At 33.9% G+C, this 13,631-nt stretch overlaps 1 pseudogene; it reads left to right on the top strand.

Moving 5' to 3' along the window:
- Positions 1–11,828: 11,828 nt before the first annotated feature.
- On the top strand, positions 11,829–11,964 carry LOC129401133 (U2 spliceosomal RNA; annotated as a pseudogene).
- Positions 11,965–13,631: the final 1,667 nt, after the last annotated feature.

The raw sequence follows: 13,631 nt of genomic DNA, 5'->3' as shown, positions 1-13,631 counted from the left end.
GTGAACACACCGATGACTCCCAGTGATACCCAACAAATACTACAACCATAAACAATGGAAAATGAGAGCACACTGCACCCAAGCTTCAATGCACTGCACCCTGGGCTGCAATATCTGGAGAACACACCACCACACTTGAACAGTGCAAGTACCAGACTAGATTGATGGTACAATGGGTAAGGCACTTACCCATTTTTGTATACCCAGGTTGATCCCTTTTATCATGCTACACATGAATCCCAAGTAACGCTAGACGTAATCAGGAGTAAGCGCTGAACATATGTGGCTGCGGTCCTCAAAACCACAAATGACAAAAGAAACAACCAAATGTCTAAGTATACTCACCAGGCAAGTGTACAGCCACTGATCATCACAATTATATCCACAACAAAAAATGAAGAGAAAAGGCTAAGGGAAGAAACCAAATGATAAAGAGACAGAAATAGCCTTGATTAAATTTGTCTCTGCAAACCCTGTTTAATATAAATTCATTTTAGGATAATTGAGGAAAACTGTGATATAATTGTCTTTATTGAAAAAGATCTACTGTGAATTAGTTGATTAAGGACATAAAAACATTGCCAATTTCACTAGTGTTACCTGTCACAATATTAAACTAAAAGTTTAATTTCCTAGCATGTCATTCCCTTTTAGATAAATAGATTGTAAAATATCAGCCTTTTTGTGTTTGATAATTTTTAAACTGAATTTATATATTATATTTATTAGTCAATGCTTTTTGTTATTATATTATTTTTTTCATTCTTCATATTATCAGAGTAGAATTTAGACAACATCAGATAAACATTATTAGAAGACTAACATTGTCTTATTATAAGTAGCTTATACCTGATAGGATAAAAACTGTAAATTTAACAAAACTCATACTAGGGCTATCAATGCTTAGACATATATTCCAGGTACATATATTGAAAATTACATATTATCATTTTAAAACGTTATCTTCTTAATACCTTTAAAAATAATCACATCAAAATAAAAATAATAAAATAATATTAATTGTTACATGAAGAGCCATAAAATGCATAGAGTATTATGCATTTTTATTAAAATGTATTTTAATACATGCATTTTTTAAAACGTATTAAAAACAGTTTTTAATACATTTGTGAATAAAAATTGTCCTGTCTATATATTTAATTTTTTTTTAAATATTCCACTTTTAATTTCCACATATAAAGAACATTAAATCCTGTCAAAGGACAGTGGTTTATTTTCTCTAAGTGGTCTTCATTAACTAGGGATTCGATTCCTAATCCTTCTAAAGACTCTCTGAAAGGAGTTGTAGAAGGTGATATAGAGGTTACTTAAAGATTTCTTGTTCATCCATTTTAAATAGGAAAAGAATAAAAAACAAAGTATAGGGGCATCAATAAATTAAAAAGGTCCCACAATACAAAATAAACTTTCACACTAAGGATATATAGCGTACAGTCACTTTTTAAATAATTGGAAATGCATGTTTTCTTTTGCTAGACTATTATATGATAGAAATAGTCCACAAACCGCCATTTTCCTGAAAAAAATTACACCTTGTAATAACTCTTTCACCAAATCTTTTGTGCATCTCTGTGTGTATTGTCTACACAAAGACATAATTGAGGTTTTGAAATAGGAAATTATCACTCAAATTCTTCTACCCTTTTGTCTCAAAATGTTACTGCATGGAATGTCGTAGCTAGACCTGTGACATTTAGCTGCTATTCTCCAAATCAAGCAAGGAATTTACATGTCTTATACATTTTTCCCTATTTAAAATAAAAAAGAAATGGTTGCTCTGGTGTACTCAGTCACCTACCCCCATAAAAGATAGTAAGATATATATTTTAAAAGTCCTATGATTTTCTTTTTTTCTTTTTTTTCCTTTAATTTTTTTTATTAGTGAATCACTGTGAGGTACAGTTACAAACTTATGAACTTTCGTGTCTGCATTTCACTCATACAGTGATCGTTTACCCATCCCTCCACCAGTGCCCATTCTCCTCCACCAATGATCCCAGTATCCCTCTCACCACCCCCAACCCATCCCCCACCACCCCACCATGCCTCTGTGGAAGGGCATTCCCTTTGGTTCTCTCTCCTTTTGGGTGTTTTAGTTTGCAATAGAGATACTGAGTGGCCTTCATGTTCGGTCTATAGTCCACTTTCAGCTCTCATCTTTCAACCGGAATGGGTCCTCCCTGAGTCCTCAACTTGGTGTTCCCTTTTCTATTTCAGCTGCCTTTTACCCCAGCATGTGAGGCCAGTTTCCAAGCTGTGGGGCAGACCTCCTGATCCTAATCTCTACTACTCTTGGGTGTTTGTCTCCCACTCTGTTACTTTATATTCCACAGATGAGTGCGATCATACTATGTCTCTCTCTTTCTGACTCATTTTACCTAAGAAAAGTCCTATGATATTAGAGACAAGTTTGCACAAATTTCCCACCTTAGTTTAGTAAAAAATAACAAAAAATATCTGTACTTTAATGTATATTAGTATATAATCACCTTAACTCATGCAAACATGCATATATGTGTACATATCTATATATTTATCTATCTATCTGTATGTATAATATATACAGATTTACATAAATACACACACACACAGAGTGATAGCACAGTGGGTAGGGCGTTTGCCTTCCACATGGTCAATCCAGGTTTGATTCCTTGGTTTCTCTCGGAGATCCCGGCAAGCTACTGAGAGTATCTCGCCTGCAAAACGGAGCCTGACATGCTACCCATGGCGTATTCGATATGCCAAAAACAGCAACAACAAGTCTCATGTTGGAGATGTTACTAGTGCCTGCTTGACAAGATTGATGAGCAGGGAAATGACAATGCTACAGTGTGACAGTGCTATATATATATATATATATATATATATATATATATATATATGGAATTGCAATGACTGAAATGAAGTGATTAGTTAAAGGGAATGAATAAATGAAGAGGTCTTCAGTCCATTGTGTATAAACATATGCTAAAGAAGACAGTTGTTTATGTCTAATAATTTTAACTATTTCAAAATGTGATAGCCAAGAATGTGCAACTTAAAAAGACTCTCAAATATGAATCACACATAAATTTAATACTTATAAATTGCATTTATTTTAAAATTAGGCATGCTAGTGTGAGGTATGATATTTCAAACACGATAATAATGGCTTGATCAGTTGTATCTAATTCTATTAGTATACATGACAGAGAAGAAGAGAGGTGAGGAAGAGAGCATAAATGGGAGTAAAAGGAAGGAGAGAGTGTGATAGTCCTAAGATGTAGGAGAGGGGAGAGGAATGTGAATGCTATGTGAACTGTGATCAAGAAATAACAGTACAAAAACATCATTTTTTTTTTACTTTCATGGACTCTACATTTATCAAATATCATAGGAGAACATGAATTTCAAATAAATTCAAAAACTTGGCCAAAGATATTTGTCCTGAGTTTGCTAAATTAATTCAAATATCTTGATCTTTCTCATTTAAAATTACATTCCAGTAAACCTGGGTTTGTTAATTTACCTCAATATGTGACAACTTAATTCAGTAGCACATTATATTTAAAAATTAAGAACATTAAACATTTACTTCTTTAAGTAAATAAATTTTAAAAGCATAATTTTTGAAAATATAATAAAAATTGTATTATCTATATTCAGGACTCTGACATTTCAAAAGCACATTTTTCTAGAGTTATTATGATGTTATTGTGAAATTCTCCTAATTATCATTGTTAAAAATGCTATTGTTACATAGTTGATCTCAGTTCCAGCATTTTGGTTAACAAATAATAATTCACACATCTTTACTGGACAGATTTTCTTTGTCTTAACTTGCTCTTGATGTGTATCGAAGTTAATATTTCCCCATCCCCTCAATAAGTTTAAGAAGTTGAATTTCATTCTCATATTCACAATGGCAAATTGCAGTACTATGCTACATGTCAGATTCTTCAAATGAGTTGTAATAGACTTCTGATAAGAGCTTACAGAAATCTTCCAAAGTTATACTGTTATTCTTTTCATTATTCATTGTCACTAAATGATGATAGGATAATTCTTAGTCTCAACGAAAGATCTGACTTTTCCTAAAAAAAGAATCCACTAAACTAATTGTCAATCAAAGATTGGCCATTAAAACACAGAATAGGGGCTGGAGTGATAGCACAGTGGGTTGGGCATTTGCCTGTATGCGGCCAACCCGGAATCAATTCCCAGCATCCCATATGGTCCCCTGAGCACCGCCAGGAGTGGTTCCTGAGTGCAGAGCCAGGAGTAACCCCTGTGCATTGCCAGGTGTGACCCAAAAAGCAAACAAACAAACAAAATAACACATAAATAAAAGACTGTATAAGAATTGGGACTCCTAACTATTAAATTCAGCTTGTACTTATTTCTGTGTCTGCCTAGTATTAGTTATTTCAACAGTGACAAAGTCAACACAAATATTAGAAGACATAATATAATTGTATGTGTTGCAGAGAGATACTTCAAGAATCAGTCCTGATTTGGAAAACGGAGCCTGAATTTGATCCCTGCAAATACATATTCCTCAAATACCACTTTGAGTAGGCCCTGAGCACCACTAAGTGTTGTCCCAGTAAAAGCCAGAATAAAGCAAATAAGTGATTACTTTAATGATGTATAAAATAAAATGCCGCTAATTAAAAAATTTATTCTGCATTATTTTATTTCTATTAAATTATAACATAATTTAAAGAAAGGAACATATTAAGCACATCAAAACAATTTATACTATGTATATCTTACTGTATATTATTTCAAGGTTATAAAATAAATGTTATTCAGAATGAATGCCTTTACATAGAAATCCTTTATGAAATATTCAAAGTAGACTTATTTAAGAGAACATGTCTATCCTTGAAGTGGAAATTGAAAGTGATATGTTTGATATTTTCTGTGTTTTATAAAATATAAGCTTTTCAATCATCTCATTCACTATGATAGCTTTTCTAAAATCAAATCACCGTGAGATAGAGCATCACAAAATTTTTTATGATTGCATTTCAGTCACACAACGTCCAACACCTATGCCTTCACCAATGTAATTTTCTAGTACCAGTGTCGCCAGTTTCCCTCCCACTTCTTCAAGCCACCGCCCACCCAAGCCTGCATCTATGGCAGGTACCGTTCTAGCTTTTTTTTTTTTTTAATGGAACTTTTCAGTTCTTATGTTTAAAGTGAATATCTTAGTTGCAAATTTTATAACAAAATGTATGGTCTAGAAGTCTGCAGTTCTAGAGATGGTCAAGTTTTCTGAAAGGGAAAGAATGAAAAAAAAATCCATCAGTTTGAAATCTGTCTGAAGACATCATCTGACCCAGTAGCATGGACGTTCAGCCACCTAGAGGTGAACTGTTCCACTCACCCTCCTTGTGTCTGCAAACAAAATGTTATTATCTTAATTGGCATTGTTGCTCTTTTATTTTTCTGAGAACTACCCTTTGAAGAGAGACTTGACTAAATTCAAGCAACCTCTGTAGTTTCAGAAATAGATACCCTTGACCACACGTGGGAGAGAGGTCCTTGTTGATAAAAGTATGATTTATCCTGATATCTCTAGCTTATAAATTCATATTAAATAATTACTTCTCTAAGGTTTATGTGAACTCAGTAGTAGGTCAGCTGAGGCAATGTACACTTTGCAATATGAGCAAATCAGCAAAGATTATAACTTTGTAAAAATCCAAAGAACAAAAATGTCAGTAGGAAACTCCTTTTGATCCTGTTATGAACAAATTAATATGTGCCACCCTAAGCACAACACAAAATACATAGATATGGATGATAATATCTTAATATGTAAACAGAAAAATTCTATACAGACATATAAATAATATGAAACATCTGTATATAGTTACAAATAGAAAGTTGATTCTAACAACTATTCTACCCTTATGTTAAGATAATAATAAAAATGAGAATTGGAAATGTTAAAAGTAAAATCAAATATAAAATTTAAATTATCCCTGATAAAATTTCGAGGTACAAACTACCATACACTGAAAAATTGCTAGCTCACCTGTTAGATACCTCATATTAATTCACCTCTCATCACAAGAAATGACTGTAGAAGCTTTAAGCTTTAGTTGCCAGTTTCACCAAAGAAATCTACAATCAAGATCTCACTGTGCAGTGATATTTCTTAAGTCTCTTACCTTGAGATCTTGTTTGTAGGTTTCACCAGAGAGTATGATAACATCCAGATTTTTAGCAAGTATTCTGAAATAAATAAGTCTGAGTAACAAGTTCTCATGAATGAAGGTTAACAGTAACTCCAGGTTCTCAGATGGCTGAGCAACCCTGGTAAAATTTCCAGTAGTTTTCCATCCAGAACATGGATGAAATGATTCTAAAAAATTCTTTGTGCTGTTCAGATTTTCAAAACAATCCTATGATCAAGATTGAGTTCCTAGTAAAAATGCTTGTTAAGCACCTTGTGTCCCCATGAATCCAAATCTATTTATCTCTATCTCTTGCTCTGTGTGTGTGTGTGTGTGTGTGTGTGTGTGAAGAGGTTTAAAGACAAGGTGTTTAATGCTAACGGAATGAAACTTCACATATGTATTGGCCTGAGTATCTTCCAATTTTCACTCAGCATGTTTATGGTTTTATGCATTAAATCATAATATTGGATCAAAAGTGATCTTTAACAATGTAGTGATCTTAATTTTTCTAAATAACATTATCAATATATTGTCTTATGCTTGCTGTACCGTTACACCATGCCAACAATTTAGAAAGCTGCTTCCCTCCATCATTACTCCGTGATTCCCCTCCAGGCCCCATAATCCCACCTCTAGTTCTCTAGTACCCTTAAACCATGATTCCATTGAAAATATCTCAGCTTTGTTTCCATTGAGGATTATTTAATCTCTTGTTTTTTTTTTTAATACTCAGAAAATAAGTGAGACCATCCAGTGTTTATTGGTTTTTTTCTTCACTCACTTCACTCAAAATGATCGACTCCAATTCCATCCAAATGGCAACACACTGTATTATTTTATCTTTTCTCTAAGCTAAAATAACACTCTATCTCTCTTTAATTGTCAAAATTTCGTGATTGATATTTAGTGATTTTTGATTTTCTAATTTCATTTTTATTTTAAAAATTTATCTTTTCTATTATAATGAATATTTGGTGTTTGGTCAGAAGATTAGTATTTTCAGACTCTGAAATTGCTTTCCACATTATTTTTGCTGAAATTAAATTCAAACTGCTTAAATTTCTTAGAAATTATGTTCACCTTTAATTGTGTTGGGGGGAACTCAGGAACAAACTTTTCGTGGTGTAACTAACTTTAGGTTTTATCTAAAATTCAGAAAATCTATTCATTCAATAAAAGAAATCAGCAAGAACAATCTTCACATGACCTCAAACACAAGTATACATTGATAAAGATAATATATAATTAATTTAAACATATTCATTTATATTATTTATTTCAATCAAAAGTACCCAAGTAGATTTTACCCAAAGAATTCAAATTGTGTTTCATTGTTCCCTTGGAAATCTATCTTCTTTAAGGCAACAAACAGAAAATGCCCCTCAGTTCAATCCAAAAGAGTGCTACAATTACCTTCCCACCACTGCCCCCTGCCTTGTATCAATTCAGTGTCCCCTAAGGAACAGAATTACCTGTTTCGGAAAACATTGATTTACTTAATAAATATTCTTATCCTATTTGAATGTACAAAATATGAAAAATGCAGAGGTTTTGTCTATAATGGGCCAGGTACACAAAACATTTTCTATATGCACAGCGAATACATATATAAGGAACAAATGGAGAATCAGTGGCTTATAACTGAATAGAATAGATATAACTGCATATATTTTAGAAGGAAAGAGGGCAAGGAGGTTAGCAAAAGACAAAGGGCTTGAGGGAAAGAATGGGAGTGAGTGAGGGTGGGAGGAAGGAAAGGAGAAAAAAGGGAAGAGAGTGGATGTCACATTATAAATTGCATTTTGTCTCTTCAAAAAGTATTATTTCATATATAGAATTCATAAGCACTAAGCTGAATTCCGTTTCCCATTTGGAACAAAAAAAGGAGTCTTATGTCAATTTCAAATTGAAAATCTCGTTCAATTCTTCAAACAGTTGGTAACCTGAATGTTTGCAATTTGAATAAAAAGTAGGATGATTTCCAGAGAGAAATTGAGATTTTAAAATTCAGGTCTCTCAAACGGGAATAGGAGAGCAGTTCTTTGTTTGCGAAATGCATTGCCTGCTGTTTTCATTAAACAGTAACTGTTCTTTTTTTTGAACCTTTGCCCCATAAAAATAGAAGGAATAAAAAAAAAAAAGGAGATCAAATTCCAGTCAAACAGTTGGAGTTTTTGGTATAGCTGTCATATTTTACCAAAATGTCAAGTACTTAAGTGCAGATGGTTTATGTTCACTGCTATTTTAAGAGTGACATTCTTTGGAAGAAAACTGGTATTGATGAAAGCAAAGCACATTAGCACCTCCTCAGGAGCTGGAAGAACTCACCCATAGGAGATGTTTAAAAGCAATGAAAGCACCTGCTCTGAGCGGAAGAGGATGCTATTTGGAAATAGAAGCTCTTTGCTTCTTTAGCTATGCCATCTGAGCTCCTTAATGGAGAGAATCTAAGCAAACAAATCAAGTTCTACCTCAACACACAGCAAAAACAGACAGTTCAGCAAACACATTCAAGGTGAGATCAATTATTAATACATTTTAAATAAAATTTGCAAAATTTATATCCAATCACATAACTACTGTTTATTTCATTGGCTCCATTCCTAGAAATTATGAGATGTTAATAAAATATTTTAAATGAACTGTATTCAGTCCATTTAAAGTATTAAATCCTCTCCACACAATGTTTGCATTTATTGACAAACAGATCTAATTCTGTTATTTGAATGTTGTTTAAATTATGAAAAAAACATGTTAAGGACCGATCTTCATCAAAACTGTAAAATTAAAAACTTCTGAAAAAAAACACATCATTTTTTTAATTGTTCATAGAAGGTAAATATTTAAGAGGAAAGCCATTGAGAACCAAATAAAGGATCTTCATTCTTGGGTTACTGCAAATTCAAGAATATATTTATGTAGTAATAACACCTCTCAGAGCTTGAATGTATATATCTATCATCATTACTCACATTCTCTTTTTCAGAATGAGTGTACTCATTTAGATTTATTAGTAATCTCAAAAATCAGTTCTAGGTTTGTTTACATGGTCATTAGCAAATGTAGAGTGAATGTATACCAAGACATGCCCATTTTCATTTGAGGTACAGCAAGTTGGTATTTTGACATCTTATATCCGTTCTCAAATTGTATGTAAATATAATTTTTGAAATCTAATGAGAGAGACATTTTTCCCTTGGGTAGATGTTGTTGTGTCAAATAAGAGTCAAATATAAGGCTAAGGTGTCTCTGCTGTATGCAAGCACAAAATGAAGTGATGTGCTTTACAAAGAAAACTCCCCTCACCTCTTAAAGTGAATTTTGTTGAGGTGTAACTATGTTTTTGCTAAAGAATTCAATGGTTTTGAACCAACAACATAGTATATTAGATGTCTTTAATGGTATGTATCTCTAAATAAAATGTACATATCTTATTTACATCCATACACACAAACACACACACACATGCAATCTTTGACATGCCATTAGACTAGAGGTGGAAGAACTTTGTAATTTCTCCTTGGAGAAATCTTCTGCTTTGATAAATACATTGTTTGCAGCAACATTTTAATATACAGCTCCTGTTATGTTTAACAAGAACTGACTACACATAATATGAATGAACATGACAAAATATCAAATCCTTTACAATGTGTGTGCCAGCTACTTTAATGTATTTGGGGATTTCCCAGTCGTTAGGTGCTGGGGTGGCTCCTAGAGAAACCTGCCGAGGCTCCTCAGGGCCGATGAGTCAGTGTTCAGGCCAGCAATGTCGGGCTGTTTGGGTCACTGGAGCCCCTATGTGGGTGAGAGGCCATGTGGGGTCCAGATTGTGTTCAGGGTCCGACACACATACGCATGGGTTCCATGCTGTGCACTTACTCCCTAGCCCAGGGTTAGTTACAGCTAAGGGTTCATTATTTTTTAAATGTTATTTTAGAATTTAATTTTAGGCTGGAGCCCCAAGTTACATTTTGTTTTAAATTATTATTTTATTGAATCACCATGAGATACACAGTTACAAAGATAAAGTTGCTTTTGATTGGGTTTCAGTCATACAATATTCTAACACCTGTACCTTAACCATTTCCCATCCCCAATGTCCCCAGTTTCCCTCCCCTCCCCTTGTCTGCTGCCTCTATATCTGCTATATCTGGCTCTCTCTTTCTCTCTCTCTCTCTCTCTCTCTCTCTCTCTCTCTCTCTATCCCCCCAACCTCCAACTCCCCCCCCCACTCTTTCCTTTTGGCATTATAGTTTACACTACAGTGCAGGTACTGAAAAGTTATCATGTTTGTCTCTTTAACAACTTTCAGTACTCAGTTCTTGTCCAGAGTGATCATTTCTAACTATTTTTGTCATGGTAGTCAATGTGACATAGTAGTTCCTTTTCTGTCCTTAATGTCCTCCACCACCAGTCCTACTCTGGTGGGCTTCCAACCATGGACATATGCCCCTGACACTTGTTTCTACTGTCCTTGAGTAATAGTCTCAGACCTTTATATATGCCACAGATGAGTATAATCATTCGAAGTCTGTCCATCTCACTCTGACTCATGTCACTGAGCTTAATACTCTCCATCTCCACCCATTTATATGCCTTCATTACATATATAATACAAATTTTGTAACTGAATTTTTCCTGGTGGCTGTGTAGTATTCCACTGTGAAGATATACCATGGTTTCTTTACTCAGTTGTTTGTTCTTAGGCACTTGGGTTGTTTCCAGATTCTGGCTATTATAAACAGTGATGCAATGGACACAGAAGTGTATACGATCTCCCTGCTGTGTGGTTTTGGGTCCTCATTAATACATTCCCAGAAATGCTATTGCTGGGTCATATGGAAGTTCAGTTTTTAGTTTTTTTTAAGAATGTCCACATTGTTTTTCAATATGGCTAGACCCTATCAGCATTCTCACCAACAATAAATGAGAGTCCCTTTCTCCCCATATCCATGCCAGCACTACTTATTCTTTTTTTTTGGGGGGGTCACACCTGGCGATGCACAGGGTTACTCCTGGCTCTGCACTCAGGAGTTACTCCTGGCAGTGCTCAGGGGATCATGTGGGATGCTGGGAATCGTACCTGGGTTGGCCGCATGCAAGGCAAATGCCCTATCCGCTGTGCTGTTGCTACAGCCCCAGCACTGCTTATTCTCATTCTTTTTGATGTGTGCCAGTATCTGTGGTTGAGAGTTAGTTCTGGGGCAGAGACAGACCAGACATTTGACCATGCATGATTATCGGTTTGTCAGTGAGGCTGTTTCCAGATTTGATTAATATTTAAATGAGCAGACTGAATAAAGCAGATTGATCTCATTAATGTGAGAAAGCCTCATGTAATTATTTGAAATCCTGAATCAAAAAAAGTCCATAGGAACAAAAAAAAACATTTTATATAACTGTTGTGGGCTGGTACTTAAATCTTCCTTGGGTTTAAAGTTCATCCATTTACACATTGAAATTTTATTGATCCTATCTACTATATTTTGACCTTTGGATTTATATGAAAAACATAATACCCCTTCAGATTCTCTAGATGACTCATTGAAGACTCCAAAATCTACCAGGTACCATTCAATTGTTTGGGCCAATGTCTTACAATTGATTTTATATCTACCTTATATCTTATCTATCGCTTCTCGGCCTTTTGGCTAAGACCAAGTGTAGTATCTTATCTTATCTATATGGATTTATGCATGCATAAGTGTAGTCACGATTCTGTATACTCATCTTAATAGTTGCTATTCTAGAAAATAGCATACTACTTCAGAAACATACTATTATAATCTAGCCTTCCTATACATGTGTGTGAGAATACGTATAATACATGTGTTAGAAATGTGCATGTATTTTTCTATTACCATATTTTCTTCCTTCCCATCCATTATATAAAGTGAGAGTACAGTAACACAGATTTTAGAGGAAAACTAATGATGACAATTCTGGAGTGGAAGCAAACCAGAGATTGTGAATAATTTATGAACGACTGTACACAAATTGAATTTTACTGACAGTAAAATGTGAAGAAACAAGTTCTAGTCCACTGCACTGACAATGCACACAATGATAGGGTTCTTTTCAGGAAGGACCTATAAAAGTACTTATTTTCATGCCAACTAAGCATAAAAAATTAGCAAGTAGATGGGGAACAAACATTTAAGAAGCAGTAAGCAGTGATTAAAACAAGAAAACTACTAAAAATAAATCACTGCCCCAAGAACTCAAGAATTTGTGGTCCGTGTGCTGGTACACAAAACTTATTTGAACATAAATGCATCATACAATTTATAGATAAATGGAATCTCCTATACAAAGCTTTAAATGTAATACTCTACATATAAAGGCATATGCCAAGTTTCATAATCAAGAAAATAATAATGGAATAGCAGAAAGAACAAAGGTGAGTGTCCTTGGTGTGTCAAAGTTTATACATATGCTCATACAGCAAGGAATGCCAAACATATAACAGAAATATACATTCAACAAGACCACAATAGATAAATAACCTTCAGATATTTTGAATTAATATTTTGATGTTTTTGAATAATAATGATAGCAGCAAGGTAGATAATCAGTGAAATCTCAGAAGATATTATACATTTTCCCACATTTTACAGGAAAATTATTTCAGGAAATAAAAATATTCAGATGGGGCTAGAGCAATAGCACAACGGGTAGGACATTCGCCTTGCATGCGGCCGACCCAAGTTCGAATCCCAGAATCCCAAATGGTCCCTCGAGCACTGCCAGGAGTAATTCCTGAGTGCAGAGCCAGAAGTAACCCTTGTGCATCGCCGGGTGTGACCCAAAAAAAAAAAAGAAATAAAATAAAAAATAAAAATATTCAGAGAACATTAACAACGAACATTAATAACTATTTCTATAATAATATATGTGTAGAAGAATTGAATAGAATGCCAGTGACATGAGTCCCCTAGAAAATGTGTGATGGAAAGTTTACACACATATAGATATGGATCGTTAATGATACAATTTCATTAGTAAGTACATTGGGGAGAGAAAATAGAAGAAAACATACTCAAATGCTCATTCTAATTTGAATTCATTTTTTGTATATAGTGTATGTTACTAATTTTGTTTTATTATTTTGAAACTGTCTTGGTTTTCTAGTGCTTTTTATTGAGTACATTTTTCTTTTCTTTGTTTTGTGCAATATTTTATCATGAATGAGATGTCCCTATATATGTCAGCTATTCAAAGACTAGCAATTCTATCACAATTAATCTTACTATATGTTAACATTATAGTACCATATTGTCTTGATCATGATAGCTTTGTAGTAGAGTTTGAATTTGAGTGAGCAAAATATTCACATTTTTCAAATTTTTCTAAACTTTCTCTGAACACTTGCGGTCTTTTATAGTAATGCAGGGTGTAATATTTCCTTCTCTAATTTTACAAAGATATGCCATT

Source organism: Sorex araneus, chromosome 1, assembly GCF_027595985.1.
Source record: "Sorex araneus isolate mSorAra2 chromosome 1, mSorAra2.pri, whole genome shotgun sequence".
Taxonomy (NCBI): Eukaryota; Metazoa; Chordata; class Mammalia; order Eulipotyphla; family Soricidae; genus Sorex; species Sorex araneus.
This window is presented reverse-complemented; position numbering and strand designations above follow the sequence as displayed.